Genomic DNA, 14429 nt, shown 5'->3' on the forward strand with positions numbered 1-14429 from the left:
GAGGGGAGCTAAAGACTCCTTAAAGGTCCTGTACCACTCGGATGTTAAGCCCTCGGGACCTGGCGACTTCTTAGGGGCAAGCCCCTCGATCGTCTAACTTCCTCTTCCCTGATTTCTTCTGCCAAAACATCAAGAGAGGGGTCTACCCCTGGCTCAGGAATGGTTTCAGCCAGGAAAACCGACATCTTGTCTCGATCTAGATCCTTCCTCCCCAATAGGTGCGAGTAGAAGGATCTGGCGACCTCCAAGATCCCTGATATGGACCGATTCAGAGATCCTGTACTATCAATCAGTCCTGAAATGACTTTACTACTCACTGACATCTTACAGTTTCTGTAAGGGTCGGCAAGCGGTACTTCCCGAAATCCCTCTCAAAAACCAAAGATGCATGCCTATCGTACTGACACCTCATCAGCAAGGATTTCACTCTGGAGATATCCTCTCGGCTACCTCCAGCCGAGACGAGAAGCTCGAGTTTCCTCCTCAGACCCTGATACAAGCGATACCTCTTCAGGGACCTGGGGCTCGAGAGCTGGCCGAAGAACCCTGCAACCCGCTTCTTGAATATCTCCCACCACTCCAGCTTATTACTACAGAGCTCCAGTAAAGGTACCTGACTCTGAAGTCTTATCTCCGCGTCCTCCAGGAGGGACGATTCCAGCTTCCAATAACCTTTTCCCAACCGGGGGGTCTCTGAAACAAAATCATACAGTGATCGGAGAACACCACAACCAGGGACACTGCGGAAGAGACGGCTTCCTCCTTTAAATAAAATCTATCTATCCTATACCTGCAACTACCTTCATGATAGGTGAAACCCGCGTGGCCCGAGGGGCTCCGGATGTGGGCATCCTCTAGACGAGCTTCTCTAGCTATGCTAATCAGTGCCACACTATCGCAAGTCAGCGGACCATTGGAGCTTCTCCTATCTTGGGACCTTGTGACATTATTGATGTCCCCTCCAAAGATCACTTGCCGACTCGTAAAAAGAAAGGGCTTTATCCTCATAAAGAGATATTTACGGCCCCGCTTAGTTTGCTGGGCGTAAATGTTAATGAGCCTGAGCTCTTGTCCCTGCATGAAGACATCTAAGATCAGGCACCTCACCATTTCTAATTCAATAACCCGTCGGCATTTAACAAGAGTGGTAAAAAGGAACGCCACCCCACTATATGGCTCAGCCGCAAGAGACCAGTGGGAGGGACCGTGCCTTCATTCTCTTCTGGCTTTTACCAGAGAGGCTAGATCTGACAACCTGGTCTCCTGTAAAAAGAAAATGTCGGCTTCAACGCGGCCAAGAAAATCAAAGGCTGCAAATCTAGCCGTATCAGACTTTATGCTGGCACAATTAATAGATGCCAGCGTCAATGGGGTGAGTGCCGCCATACAGGGTGATTAACCCCTTAAGGACCAAGGACGTACCGGTACGTCCTTGGTCCTGCTCTCCTGATATAACGCGGGGTTACACAGTAACCCCGCGTCATATCACGGCGGGCCCAGTGTCATAGTGAAGCCGGGATCCTCCTCTAATAGCGCGCAGCGCCGATCGTGGCGCAGCGCGCTATTAACCCTTTAGCCGTGCGCTCAGAGCGGCTAAAAGTGAAAGTGAAAGTTGCCGGCTAGCTAAGTCGAGCTATTCGGGATAGCCGCGGCTAATCGCAGCATCTCGAACAGCTTACAGGACAGCGGGAGGGCCCCTACCTGCCTCCTCGCTGTTCGATCGCCGAATGACTGCTCAGTGCCTGAGATCCAGGCATGAGCAGTCATGCGGCAGAATCGTCGATCACTGGTTTCCTATGAGAAACCAGTGATCAATGATGAAGATCAGTGTGTGCAGTGTTATAGGTCCCTATGGGACCTATAACACTGCAAAAAAAAAAGTGGAAAAAAAAAGTGAATAAAGATCATTTAACTCCTCCCCTATTAAAAGTTTGAATCACCCCCCTTTTCCAATAAAAAAAAAAACACAGTGTAAATAAAAATAAAAATAAACATATATATATATAAATATATATAAACATATATAATTATAAAAATATATAATTAATTAAACCGCTCGGTCAATGGCGTGCGCGCCAAAAAATTCAAAAGTTCAAAATTGTGCATTTTTGGTCACTTTTTATATCATTTAAGTCCAATGATCAATAAGTCCTATCAATGCAAAAATTGTACAGTTAAAAACTTCAGATCACGACGCAAAAAATGAGCCCTCATACCGCCCCATACACGGAAAAATAAAAAAAGTTATAGGGGTCAGAAGATGAAAATTTTAAACGTATTAATTTTCCTGCATGTAGTTATGAATTTTTCCAGAAGTCCGACAAAATCAAACCTATATAAGTAGGGTATCATTTTAATAGTATGGACCTACAGAATAAAGATAAGGTGTCATTTTTACCGAAAAATGTACTACGTAGAAACAGAAGCCCCCAAAATTTACAAAACAGCGTTTTTTTTTTCAAATTTGTCGCACAATGATTTTTTTTGCCGTTTCACCGTAGATTTTTGGGCAAAATGACTGATGTCATTACAAAGTAGAATTGGTGGCGCAAAAAATAAGCCATCATATGGATTTTTAGGTGCAAAATTGAAAGAGTTATGATTTTTTAAAGGCAAGGAGCAAAAAACGAAAATGCAAAAACGGAAAAAACCCCGGTCCTTAAGGGGTTAAATTAGACGGCCACACCCTTTTACCTCTGTTTCCCTTTCTTTTTAGCCGCCTCATCCCCTGAAGAGGAAGAGAGGGCAGGACCACTTTTAGATAATTTTTTTTACTTTGATTGATCCATTTTATCCCCGTCTCCATCTGGCCCCGGTTTAGCGGACGTTTAATATGAATGAAATAAAGGGTGCTAACGGCTAAATAAATATTCATCCTTACCCTTATCCCTCATGTATGGCCAAACACCTCTGCCTACAGACTCCCACAACCGGGACTACTACTGCTCCCATGATGGAACAGACTTGTTTCCATGATGGGTGTAGAAATTCCCTGGCTGCAGGAGTCTGCAGACAGCTGGGGAGGCTACATTAAAGCTTGTACTACTACCCCCATCATGGAACAGACTCTGTTCCATGATGGGGGTTGTAGTACAGGGGCTGAGGGATTGATCACACCGGGTTTCAATTCTGAGACCCGATGCGATCAAAAGTTATTAAGCAGGGGAGCGGGCGGCAAGCTCCGCAACCCTGCGATGTATCAGTGTGTTTTAACGTTCATTTTTTAATCCCCCGTGGGAAGCCCTGAATGGCTGATCAGGGCTCTCAGCGAGAGATTGAAAAATGAACTTTGAGAGTAGCAGGGGCCAAAGAGCACTTTGGGGGGCAAGATATATAGCGCTGCAGAGACATATAGCCTATATATCTAGCCCCCCAGCAGCGCATTAGATATGACCCCCGCCTGTGCATTGAATATTTGCCCGCTGGCGCATTAAATATATACCCCCCACCGTCGCATTAAATATATACCCCCGCAGCGCATGTATACATGCCCTCGCAGCTCTTCTATATACATATGCCCCTACCACCATATGAATGAAAAGTATTTCTATTAGCAGCGCATAGAGCCGGCTCCCGGCACTATGCGCTGCTAATAGAAATACCTTTCATTCATATGACAGCAGGGGTATATGTATGTAGAAGCACAGGGGGGGGGGGGGGCAGATAACCCTATATGTCTGCCCCCCACAGCTCTTCTATATACACATGCCCCTGCTGCCGTATGAATGAAAAGTATCTCTATTAGCAGCGCATAGTGCCGGGAGCCATACGGCGGCAGGGGCATGTGTATATAGAAGAGCTGTTGGGGGCAGACATATAGCGTTATCTGCCCCCCCCCCCCCCCCCCCAGTGCTTCTATATACACATGCCTCTGCTGCCATATGAATGAAAGGTATTTCTACTAGCAGAGCATATAGCCGGCTCCCGTCACTATACGCTGCTAATAGAAATACTTTTCATTCATACGGCGGTAGGGGTATATGTATATAGAAGAGCTGTGGGGGGCAGACAGATAGCGTTATCTGCAACCCCCCCAGTGCTTCTACATACATATACCTCTGCTGCCATATGAATGAAAAGTATTTCTATTAGCAGCGCATATAGCCGGCTCCCGCCACTATACGCTGCCAATAGAAGTACTTTTCATTCATACGGCGGCAGGGGTATATGTATATAGAAGAGCTGTGGGGGGCAGACATATAGGGTTATCTGCCCCCCCCCCCCCCCCCAGTGCTTCTACATACATATACCCCTGCTGCCATATGAAAATATGCGCTGCTAATAGAAATACTTTTCATTCATACGGCGGTAGGGGCATATGTATATAGAAGATCTGCGAGGGCACATATACATGCGCTGCGGGGGTATATATTTAATGCGCTGGCGGGGGGTATATATTTAATGCGCCAGCGGGTATATATTTAATGCGCAGGCGGGGGTCATACTTAATGCGCTGGCTGCGGGGGCTAAAGATATAGGCTATATATCTGCCCCCCACAGTGCTCTTTGGCCCCTGCTACTCTCAAAGTTCATTTTTCAATCTCTTGCTGAGAGCCCTGATCGGCCATTCAGGGCTTCCCACGGGGGATTAAAAAATGAAAGTTAAAACACACTGATACATCGCAGGGTTGCGGAGCATGCCGCCCGCTCCCCTGCTTAATAACTTTTGATTGCATCGGGTCTCAGAAGTGAAACCCGGTGCGCTCAATCCCTCAGCCCCTGTACTAAAAACCCCATCATGGAACAGACTCTGTTCCATGATGGGGGTTGTAGTACAAACACTAATCTAGCCTCCCCAGCTGTCTGCAGACTCCCGCAGCCAGGGAATTACTACTCCCATCATGGAAACAAGACTGTTCCATGATGGGAGTAGTAGTCCACCCTCAGCACTGCAGGAGTCTGCTGATGTCACCTCTTCTGAGCATGCTCAGAAGTAATAACAGATATAATAAACTGTGTGCAAACGGATGACATAAAGGCTCATCCGTCAGCCATAGACTTCAATGTTAAAAATAACGGCCATTAATTTACCCGTTACTTGTGACGGAAGAAAAATTAGTGCATGTGCCGTTATTTCTTCCATCACAACTAACGTCCGTTATTCATGACGGACTATAACGGTCATAAAGGATAATCAAAAAATCCCATAGACTTTAATGGGATTCTTTAACGGCTGTTTACCAGGGCTTTTCTAACAGACGTTTGTAACGGATGAATTTTTATAGTGTGAAAGCATCCTTTCTTGGGCATGTCAGTCACATCCCCATACCGTCCGAGCCAGCTCATGATGTCATAACAAGAAAGTGATTTGTTATGGGTCAAAACGGTCACTTTCTTGACAGAGTTGTTAAGGGAAATCGCCTTTACGGCGAAATCCCGCCAGCCGGGCTCGTTCTTCACCACTTCGTAGTTCGACCACAAGAGTTCGAGACCCTCTGGCTGTACGAAACTGACATCAAACTAGGAAGAACCGTAAGGATGAATCAGTTCAAAGATGTCACTCGCCATGAATTCCATCTGAAGGAGGAGCTCAACCACTTTAGAGCGAGGTGAGCACGTATCCACGCCCCTCCAAATCAAATGGACCACATTCCTATGGTTATTGTCCTGCCCGGTTGTCGGGAGGGACTAGACCACCTCCCCATTCCGCTCTCGGAAAGCCCCCAAACCGTGCCTCTCTATACAGAAAGACATCGAGACAGACAGCGAGAGGCTGATGAAACGTAGCACACGGTGGAGTGAAATAAAAGACATCACTTTACACTAAAACTATGGGTGTGCCACTGTTTCTTTTTGGACATATACTTTACTGGACCTCTAACCAAGGTTTACAGCAGGAGGCACCCCTACATCCCAACACTTGGAGTGCTGCTTTTTTCCTTTCTATACAGAAAGACAGGTAGGCCTCACTCCTCCCCTCTACCTGGATCGACCTGTCGCCCCTACGCAGAGCTTCCAGGAGGCGCTGTTGCAAGTGGCCACCAGAGCCGGACAGAGACAGGGACCCCCCTGAACCCCCGGCAGCGACATTAGCATAGCTCCTAGGAGCAGTCACTACCGGGAGGGCAGCCGGACCAGACCCAGACCCATCAGTACAGTCACTTACACCACTACTCCCATCTTTATTCCCATTCATACCAGACTTTCCACTCTTACCACTACTACTCCCACCATCATTCACTCCACTTACACTCCCACATGCACTCCTCTCATCCACAACACAACACAACTCCCACATGCACTCCTCTCTCACATCCTCCACTCTTTTCCTGCCTGGCAAGACTTGTAGTATAGCTGGTTTAATAATGTTCTTTGCTGGCTTAGCTGCTGCTGGGGTTGACGCTAACGGCTCCTCCTCCATGGGTGATGTCCCTTCTGGAGTCTGGAGCTGCCCCCCCAGGCGCACCCCAGCTCCGCCCATTCTCTGACAAGCAGGGAATCCCCACCGTGCCATCTGTGCCTGTCCGCACGGGCTCTGCAGTGGACTCCGACATCTAGACACTCCTCCCCCTCACAGAGGAGTGCCCCGCAGCGCCAACAGAACATATAGCACTCGAAGGACTGCCCCCCGAGCACCTGGACCCACCGCTCTCTGCCACCGGCACCCGGACACTGCCCCCGCCCCCTCACAGGGGAGTGCCCCGCAGCGCCAGTAATGCTCACAGCACTCGGGGAACCGCCCCCCGAGCACACGGCAGCATAGCTTTCCTCGCCACTGCCCACCATGAGCCCATCCTGCCCCTCCCTACCGGCAGGATGGGTGGGCTTCACATCTATTGCGCCTGCAGCCTTTTCTGACGCCATGCTGTACCCCCCCCCTTGCTGGCCCGGTCCACGACAGGAACGGGGTCTGGCAGTTTGGGGGGCCCAGCAGCATGAACCAACTTCATAGCTGGCCCTGACTGCTTGAATGGATGAAACACAAAAGATAGTTTCCTATCATCCTTGCCAAGATCTTCACCAAAGGCAAAATCCTCAAAGCAGGTGGGTGACTCTTGCTGCACAATAGCTCTCAGCAAACCCCCACTAGCCGGGTTCTCTTCTCCGCTATCTTCCATCTCACCATCACTGGATGGCAACGCCACTTGATAGGGCTCAGGGTAGCTATCTTGGGGGGGCTGGGGGTCACATGCACTAGGGGCAGCATCCCTCTCACTCTCCATGGCTTCACCTGACTCTCCATCACCTTCCTCCCCTCCATCTTCCTCCTCACTGCTGTCCTCATGGCTGTCTGCACATGCATGCAAGTATTTAAATCTCTCATCATTAGAAAGTTTTTCTTTAAAGAACCCTGCACCCTCAGCAATGTCCCTTCTGGCCTCCTCCACCTCAGCCACCTCTATCTTCAGAGCCCGCACCTGGGCAGTAAACTTCTGCCTCTTACCTGAGGAGTGTCCAGAGGCATGGTCAGCCTGGTAGCGTGAAAACTTCAGGTCTTCCCTCAGGCTCCTAAGTTTTCTGCCCAACTCTTCATACTCCGCCATCTTGGATTGGATCCGTGATCCATACGTTGCCAGAGACTCCCTTGGACCCTGTACCCCCCATTGCTGGGGTTCAGGGGTAGCAGAAGGTCCGCTGTTCTTGGCTGTAGCCTTGCGTCCTTCGGGTTTGACCAGGGAGCAGGCTCCGCATTTCTGCGGGCCCTGCTGGAACGCCTCACCCCGACCTTGGAACCGGCTGTAGATACTATCTTCCCCCCTCTCGCCAGCCGGGAACGAGAGGTAGAAGCTCTGGGCTCCATGCAGGAAAGGCCCTCCCCAGGAGCCTGCCACACTCCTGGGAAAGGCTGAGGGAACACCTGCGTTGCTCTGTGTGGAAGGCTGGAGGAGCTCAAAAATGGGCACACCTGACACCAACTGCTCCTGGCTGCTGTGTTCCATAGGAAATGTTCTCTGCTGACACCTCTATCCGTGTCAGGAACTGTCCAAAGTAGGAGCAAATCCCCATAGCATGTTCTACTCTGGACAGTTCTTGACACGGACAGAGGTGTCAGCAGAGAGCACTGTGGTTAGACAGAAAAGAAATTCAAAAAGAAAAGAACTTCCTCTAGAGCATATAGCAGCTGATAAGTACTGGTAGGATTAAAATGTTTTAATAGAAGTAATTTACAAATCTGTTTAACTTCCTAGCACCAGTTGATTTGAAAAAAATTGTTTTCCACCGGAGGACACCATTAACATCTATACCTGGAATGTAAAATTTACTAGTCTCTTTTCCTTAAACAGTACCTGTTAGCTATCCTGGCATGTCTGTCTTAGTAAATCCTTGTATAGAATTGTATGAATAAATTGTCACATTCCACTTGTCAACAGAGAGTGTGTATCAATTGTCAAGTTATTCATATGTTTCCAAGGCATAGTTCTAAGAATAAATGCTCCAGAAACTTTAACCTATTCTGCTTCACAGAACTGCATTATCTTGGTTTACTGTTTAGTTTTGGTCCAGGAATACCCAAGAAAAAGTTGTACACATTGATTTCTAGGCTTCATTGACTTCATCAAACTCCAGCGGCAGAGTGCAGATAGAGTTAAAGGGGTAGTCCAGTGGTGAAAAACTTATCCCCTATCCTAAGGATAGGGGATAAGTTTGAGATCGCGGGGGGTCCGACCGCTGGGGCCCCCTGCGATCTCTCTGTACGGGGCCCCGGCTCTCCGCCGAGATAGCGGGTGTCGACCCCCGCACGAGGCGGCGGCCGACACGCCCCCTCAATACATCTCTATGGCAGAGCCGGAGATTGCCGAAGGCAGCGCTTCGGCTCTGCCATAGAGTTGTATTGAGGGGGCGTGTCGGCCGCCGCCTCGTGCGGAGGTCGACACGCCCCCTTCCCGCCGGCTGTCAGGACTCCATACAAGAGATCTCGGGGGGCCCCAGCGGTCGGACCCCCCGCGATCTGCAACTTATCCCCTATCCTTAGGATAGGGGATAAGTTGCTCACCACTGAATCACCACTGGACTACTCCTTTAAGATCTACAGCCTGTGTGCTATCACACACCACATGCTGGTCTATATCTGAGGCCGGTGGGACAGCGGGAGCGTGCTGATGATGTCAGAGATCTGACACTGGGGGCAATATGCAATTAGTTCATCACACCCTCTGTGCCAGAATTCAGCGTTCATCAGCGCGCTCCTGCTGTCCCATAGGCCTAAGGTATAGACCGGCCTGTGGTCTGTGTAAAGAAATCAGAGAAGAGGACACCAAAGGAACAAGTCTTAGGTGAGTATAATTTTTTTTTCTTTTCATTTACTGCACACTAAAGTGAGGGCAAAATTATTGAGTGAGGCCTCATAACTATATAAAGGAACAGTGGTAAGCCCATTAACTATATTAGGACACAAAGGTTAGCCTACTGGGTACTAAGAAGTAAGCCTATTAGCTATATGGTGACTATACCCTGACATACGCCTATCCACATCTGCAGCAAAAGACAACTTATCCTCTATCCACTGGATAAGGGATAAGTGTCTGATCGCGTGCGGGGGGGGGGGGGGGGAGGTCCGACCACTGGGACCCCCCTGCGATCTCCTGCACGGGCCCCGTATTGCCGCTCTGTGTGAACAGCTAATGAGCGTAGTGTCAACTTTCTGAGGTTCGACGGTATGCCCCCTCCCCATACAGTTCTATGGGAGAGACGGGTAAGGCACGAACGTTGCCTCCCCACCTCTCCCATAGAGATACATGCACGCCTCCTGCACGGGAGAGTCGCAGTTTGCTGAAGATGTCCTTTAATCCTGTTATTAAAAAAAAAAAGATTGGGTAATTGTTGATAATATGCTCCTCAGACCAATACCATCCCGACCACGAGAACGGAAGATCGTGACGTCACAACTCCGCCCCGTGTGACGTCACATTCGTCCCCTCAATGCAAGTCTATGGGAGGGGGCGTGGCAGCTGTCACGCCCCCTCCCATAGACTTACATTGAGGGGGCGGGTGTGATGTCACACGGGGGCAGAGTCGTGACGTCACGATCTTCCGTTCTCGTGGTCAGGATGGTATTGGCCTGAGGGCCTTCAGCGGTTCCGGAAGCCGTTACAGGTGGGTGCCGCATGGTAGAATGCGGGGGTCCCCAGCGGCGGGACCCCTGCCATCAGACATTTTGTCCCCTATCCTTTGGATAGGGGATATGATGTCTAGGGTTGGAGTACCCCTTTAAGTTGAGAAGAAAGTAAACTCTATCTTACTTATCTGCACTTTTGGCATCATGATTTCTGATTTCATGAATATCAGTACCCTCCAAATGCAATTTCAACAACTGGCTGTTCTTTATGTCCTATATCATAGAAAAAATAAGAATAAGGGCTCGTTCACATGAACAGATCAGCAGCGTATTTTACGCTTTGGATCCGCCGACGATGGACCCTACAGTGTGCCTTTAGATGTACCTGCTGGGATCGCACACAGAGGGATGAAATGGTACATGGTGTTTTTAAGGGGTGATTAAATGGCACTGGGAAATTCTACTGTAATATTGCTTCTATCGTGTTTTATAGGTAATTGCACTCTGGAGTGAATACAGAACAATATTCGGTCATTTAAAAAGATTTTTGAGCCACAATAGCCACTTTTTTATTCCCCATGATTGTCCGCTATTGGGAGATTCTACTGTATCAGTGAAAGAGTAGTCAACATGCAGGCATTATTCATGCGCAAAATGTTAAATATAGAGCATAAGAAACCAGTGGTTCATATCAATATGCAGCAGGTACCAACCAAAAGCCAGATTTTGGGACCAATTGGGAGCTTGTAGAATCCAAAGGCTGTTAATGGCTATTCCATGTACTTTGCAAATACAACCAGTCAGTTATGACTAAAAGTTTTTAATTAGAACCGTCAGAATAAGGAATAAAAAATGCAACACATTTTAGTCCTTACAGCATGGCCCAAGGCGCATGGAATAGCCATTGACAGCCTTTGGTCCCAATTGGTACCAGAATTTCTACAATAAGTTCAAGGTATCTGCTGCAGTTCTTGGATTCCCTGTCACCTGTGCTAATACCGGGAGGAGCAACTGTGGTAAATTTGTTTATGCCTGATATAGAGTTGTGCTATCCCTTATGTAACTCGATAACCTGCAGTATTGTATCATAGAGCCCCACTCCTTGTTTTTTGTTTCATATCAATATGGAATCTACTTGTATGACACATAATCAGTATTATTTACTATAGGTTCTACAATTTTATGTTTTAAGTTGTGGAAATCCTCCTCAAATTGAAGCAAAATCAGGCAGTATAAGAACAAGGTGCATAGAAATATACAACAGCACAGGGACTGCAAATATGTAAAGCAGTCCAGAAGACAAATTATTTTCCAATAGATAATGTTTGTAGAAGTGAACACCTCCATTTAGTTTGAGCACAATTTATATATATTTATATATTAAAAAGAATAGTAATAATAAGGCTGCACTGACTTGGCTGATGCATTTGAAGATGAATGCCACCATCTAGAGGATGGATGTGTATATTAGGAAATAACATTGTTCAATGAGTGGTGATCGATAAAGGGAAATGTTCCAAAGAGACAAACACTGCTTAACAAGAAGTGGCCCTCATAAGCAGCCCCCCCTCACCCATATGTCTACAAACTAAGCCCCAGACAATCAGCTTATATTTCTGGTGGAGACTGTGGACAGCCATATATTTCTCCTGCAGTTATATAACACAACACTAAGGCTAGTTTCTCACTGTGTTAATGCAGTCCATCGTAGGAAAACAACAGAATCCTGACAAAAAAAGGATGGCAACGTATACCATAGTGCACTGCAGCCTGCCCATTCACTTTAATTGCCCCAATGTAGTCATCTAGTGACTACATTTAGGCCACTTCCCACACACATATGTTTATTTAGCAGGAGTAGAGGGGTCTGGTACAGTTTTGAGTCCCACTTTATACATATATAAGCAGGAAGTGGCCTGAACACAGTAACTAGCTGACTACGTACGCGCAATTAAAATCAATGAGCCTGCTGCAGTGTGCTGCAGTATATAAAGGCACCCCTTCTTTGACAGGATGCTGATGTATATCAAAGATGGACAACAGTTACACACTGTGAACCCAGCCTCAACCTCAAAAATCCAGCAATTGCACTTAGAATTATAGGGTTTTCAGTAAAGTAAATAGGCCCCAAATAAAACTGTCCGGTGTAATACCGTAGAATGTGTTTTGCATTGAATGTGATAGGGTGACTCAGCACTTTTCAGTCCTTGTGCATCACAGCCCCATCACATTAAGTTGGCTGACACTCGCACACCCGCCCCCTGACATGGGGATGTCTCAGGACCCCCCCAAGCATTGGCCCAAGATGCCTGCTGAATGATTTCAGCAGGCATCCCGTTCCGTTCACTGCGTGGTTACAGGCGTGGAACAGAAACATTCAGAGCATACAGGTATGCCCTCGGTCCTTAAGTCCCAGGACGTGAGAGCGTACCTGTATGCTCTGTGTCTTGGTGGGGTTAATATATTGTTCCTTATGTAATTATAAGACACTTTGCTAATTACTTGCTGTTAAAATTCTCAACTTTTATATGTTTTTGATATGATCAAAAAAAAATGGCACTAGGTGGCTCTGTTCTGCTCCCTGCCACAAGTTAAACCATTGGTTTGGTCTCCTACCGGCCTGGTAGGAGACCAAACTCAGGAGGTGCGTGCGGAGAATGGCGAGACACAGCTCTCGCAGGCTTTAGTGATGTCGTGCAAGCTGGGGAACGCACACTTTCTTCTGCCGGGAGCTCACACAATGTGAACAAGGGGAAAGGTATGATACAGAGCTTTTTAAATCTTGGAAAAAGGACACTTTTACCATAAGGTGCACTGCATAGAAACAACCCCCTGTTGAGGATGGATCATGTTGCCCATTCACATTACAGCAGAGGGGTAATGCCTTCTTACTGATAGCTGTACACTCACTGGGGGAGATTTATGAAAACCTGTGTTGAGGAAAAGTTGACCAGTTGCCCATAGTAACCAATTCTTTTTTTGCTTCAGTTGACTAGTTTCCCATAGCAACCAATGCTTCTTTCATTTTTTTTAAAAGGCCTCAGAAAAGTAAAAAGAAGCAATGTGATTGGTTGCTACAGGCACCTGCACCACCTTTTCTTTGCACAGGTTTGGAAAAATCTCCCCCGGTGGAGATTCATATTATTTATATTACATTTATATTATTTACATATAATTCCCATGACTTGCACCCATACAGCACCCTGCACTGCTTAGAGATGGGGGACTCCTCCTTTAGAAAGAGATTTTGGTTTGGCAAATAAGTCCTGTCGTCTTTCAGGGCTCGTTACAAGGGGTACTCCAGTGGAAAACACATTTTTTTAAATGAACTGGTGCCAAAAAGTTAAACAGATTTGTAAATTGCTTCTATTTAAAAATTCTAATCCTTCCAATACTTATCAACTGCTATATGCTCCACAGAAAGTTCTTTCCTTTTTTAATTTCTTTTCAGTCTGACCACAGTGCTCTCTGCTGACACCTCTGTCCATGTCAGGAACTGTCTACCATGAACAAATCCCCATAGCAAACCTATCCTGCTCTGGATAGTTCCTGAGGTGGACAGAGGTGGCAGCAGAGAGTACTGTGGTCAGACAAAAAAGAACTTCACAACCTCCTCTGTTGTATACAATAGCCGATAAGTACTGGAAGGATTAAAGGGGTACTCTGCCGCTCAGCCTTTGGAACAAAATGTTCGAAACGCTTAGAGTCTGCGCCGGGAGCTCGTGACGTCATAGCCCTGCCCCCTCATGACAGCCATCACGCCCCCTCCCATAGACTTGCATTGAGGGGGCGGGGCTATGATGTCACAATCTCTTGACGCCGGCTCTAAGTATTCAGAACATTTTGTTCCAAACGCTGAGTGGCGGAGTACCCCTTTATGGACGAAGGGCATACCTGTATGCTCTTGTCCCACTCCCCTTCAATAACACAGACTTAAGAGCTGAGCCTGTGTCATAGCGGGGTGGTCCCTGCGGCTATGAGCTGGCGGGACCTGTGGCTAATGCCAGACATCACTGATCGTGGTGATGTCCGGCATTAACCCCTTAGATTAAAGTTTATCACGGCATCTAAAATGTTAAAAAAAACATCCTGGCAGCTCAACGGAGCTGATCGGTACCACCACAGTGAAAATATGGTGTCCGGATCAGCTGAGGGGAAGGCAGGAGGGCCATTAACTGCCTCCTCGAAGTCCGATCAGTGGCTTGATGTTCCAGGAAGCCTCAGCAGCCTGGAGCAATCGAGCACCAATAACACTGATCAATGCTATGCTGTGCTATGCTGGAGTTGATCGCAGCATATAAAGCGCAAGTAAAAGTGTCCCGGCAGCTCAGCAGAGCTGATCGGGACCATCGCGGTAAAACCACGAAGTCCCGATCAGCTGAGAGGACGACGGGAGAGCCGTTACCTGCCTCCTCCTCCTCGTCAGATCGGT

Source organism: Hyla sarda, chromosome 4 (genome assembly GCF_029499605.1).
Source record: "Hyla sarda isolate aHylSar1 chromosome 4, aHylSar1.hap1, whole genome shotgun sequence".
Taxonomy (NCBI): Eukaryota; Metazoa; Chordata; class Amphibia; order Anura; family Hylidae; genus Hyla; species Hyla sarda.